Raw genomic sequence first — 3,651 nt, forward strand, 5'->3', positions numbered from 1 at the left:
TAATACAATAAATGGTATTCAAAAAAAAAAAATTATTTAAAATTATTTATGAAAATTATAAAAATTTAAAATAATTTATAAAATTTCTAAACAATTTTATCTCTTGACAATAAATCTTTTCAAATTAAAATTTCAACTAATAAAATTATTTCCTTATTTCAACTACATCACAACAGTTAATCAATTAAGTAATTTTTTTTTTAATTTTCCTACTCAATGATTTCATTCATTGTATAAAAATTAATTTTATATTTAAAAAATTTTGCATTTGAAAAAAAAATTTTTCTAATGCATCATATATTAATCCATTTTATAAATTTTTAATTTATCAACAAAATTATCATTTATCAATTATCTTATCAATTTATGATTAAATAATGCAAAATTTTCATCTCATTTTTCTTAATTCTTCTTTCTCATATACACCTATCTATCATTTAATAAAGCATTGTCAACTTTTCAAAACTAAACAAGAACACTTCATAACTTATCAAATTCATCTTTCAGCTCTTTCAACTATACGTCACTCTTGTCAGTTCCTTATGTCGCCCTTCTACAGGATTTATTTCCCGCAGCAAAAGATGGGCCAGATTATTTATTATCCATCTGACATCTGTTTTTTTGCCAGCCGATACATACACATACATACACACACACACACACATACACGTATGTGTGTATGTATATGTGTGTGTATGTGTGTATGTATGTATGTGTAAAGAGGAGCAGACATACACACATACTAACGAACATTCAGTTTAACCCAAGGAATAGTGTTCGAGCATTTTTAGTTGATGCCATTACCACAGCTGTGCAGCAGGCATTGTCATCATATGCGTGTCGATTGCTTTAACTCGACCAAATATTCTTGACGTATTTTATTTTTTGAAAAAAAAAAAAAAATTTTTTTTTTTGAAATATTTAATTTTTTCATTCATTTAATTCTATTTACGAAAATTTGATTTTATTATGATAATAAATGCTTTTTATTTATTTGTTATTTTAAAAACAAAAAAAAAATTAAATTAAAAATTCATTTTTGCTATTATTTCAAAAAAAAAGAAAAAAAATGATAAATATATTGTAAAATTTATCATCATTCTTATCATTTTATCTTTTTATCATTTCCTCTCTTTTAACGTTATTGATAAGTGACCAAAATGCTATTCATAATTTAAAGCAATCAAACATTGATACTAGTAGACTAAGCTACTCGTAATTTAAGCATTGTTTGGTACTGGTACTATGTGGCACCAGTCATCCATGAAAGCATCATCATTTTCCTTGAAATATAATGTCTTGCTGCTTTTTTGAGCTTAGCCATTATCAATTTCTCTCACCAAGATAATGTCTCGAAACCAAACCCAGATTTTATGGCCAATTTCGTATGCCTAAAATATCATTTCAAATTTTGTTAAAAGAATTTCCTAAATTTCACTTATCTTATCATAGACTATTTATGTTTATCTTTACAAATAACTATTATTTGATATATGATATTGTTCCCTTTACATGAGAATAATTTCCGGAAATCATTCCTGATCCGTAATTTTTATTACAACTCATTTCTACATGCTTATTCATAATAGTTATCCAAGTTTTTTTTTCTCCCATTCGATAGGAGAGTTTTTTTTTTGATTTGTTCGTTGGTGCATAAATTTTAATGAATTAATGCAATTCATTAGGCTCAACATGTATAAGATTTATTTCCCTCTTTTCCTAATTATTTTATATGAATGGTAGTAGCATCTAAGGCCAATGAAGTCAATGAGCTTGGCCATAGCTTTCGTCACTAGGCCATCCACCTCAATTGCAAATTGTTTCAATTTGTGTTCGCCTCTTGTCCGAACATCCCCTTTTTTTACTCTCTTTACTAAAAAAAAAAACTCAATTTTCTCTTTCTTTCCTGCACTATTTCTCTTCTATCTGCTATATCTACAGATTATATCTTCTTATTTTAATTTTTAATTACTAAAATTGATAAAATAATTCTATGATTCTGATTTGGTATAGCTTGTCATCTTATGATAGATAATGTGTTATGGATGAGTTAAGTCCACTCCTAAAATTAATTTCAGGTAAAATTTAAATAAAACTGATAGTTACAATTAGTATTTGTAATGAAAGCAGCAAGCAAGAAAATATTATAACTGTTAGCATCAATCGATAAAATCATACTTCTTTAACAAAAAAAAAAAAAAGTAAAAGTAAAAGGAAAATCTATTTTGATGTTTGATTGAGTTATTTTTTAGTATTGTTAAACAACTGAAAGCTTCATATTTTTTTGGAAAAAGAAAATTGTAACACTAGTAGTGAGAGCAGTTATTATCATTATTATTATTACCATTGCCATTATTTCGTTTATAATAATAATGATTGGTGATGATAATAATGACGATAGTTACGATAATGACACTAGTGAATGAGAGAAATAACCTAGCTCGGTCTAACTTTCATGAGCAGTAAGGTTTAATCCACAATTTCATATCATATCATTTGATTTGTCTCTTTAATTGACAATGACAAAAGCGTTATCATTTCCTTTCAATTCTTTACTCTTACTTTATAGTCATTTTCATCTCTCCTTTGTTCTATTAAAGTAACCTTATTGATCTCATATGTAAATGTAATGGGTCAAAATTCTAATAATAAGCTTTAAAAACTTTAATGTAGCATATTTTGATTAATCATAGAAAAGATATCAATGATAATATTGATATGAGAATAATGATAACAATTGTTATGCTAGTGTTAATCCCAAAAAAAAAAAATGATTATATTAATATTAACAGTCATCATATTAATCCTTACATGTTCATTAATCATTAATTATGAATTGCAAAAGAGAAGGAAGAAAATGAAATTGTATATTTACTTTATTAAAAAAATTTCTTTTTTTTTTTTGTAAGTCATTTTGCAAAGAATATATCAAAGCTTATCATAGCTATTTGTCTAATCCATCATCTATCCTTGAGATTTTTGAAGAGGAATGCAATAGAAAAGTACATTATAAGAGCTATTGGCCTTTTTACATTAAATAAAATAACATTCATCGATGTGAGAAGTATTTTCTTGAATTCTAATTTCTTAAAATATTTGTTACAATAATTTTTGAAGCATTTTGTTTTCCACATTGAAATGAGTGCAATATATTTTCTTTAATTTCTACCAAAAATATTTATCAACAAAATTAAAATCATTTCTTTCTTATCCATTTCTATTAATACAATTTTGTCAAATTAATTAAATTCGTTCCGCATTACTTCCTAATAATTATGTTTACGTTATATTTTCAAAAATTAAAAATTAAAACTTAAATATTTGTTTACAATGAGAGCTTGAAATTGATATACAAAATTGATATACAAATTAATATTTCAATTTGTGCATCAATTTTGTATACAAAATTGATATGCAAATTGATATATAAAATTGATATACAAAATTGATATATAAATTAATACATAAAATTGATATATAAATTAATATTTCAATTTGTATATCAATTTTCAAATTGATATACAATTCATGTTCATTTTTTACAAGAATTATTAGCATGGAACCTTACGTGGTAGTTGATGTTTTACGAGGAATTTTCAAAAAATTTTCAAATATTGAGAATTTCATAAGATTTAAAAAAAAAAAAAAAAA

This window comes from Loa loa (genome assembly GCF_000183805.2).
Source record: "Loa loa unplaced genomic scaffold supercont3.292, whole genome shotgun sequence".
Taxonomy (NCBI): Eukaryota; Metazoa; Nematoda; class Chromadorea; order Rhabditida; family Onchocercidae; genus Loa; species Loa loa.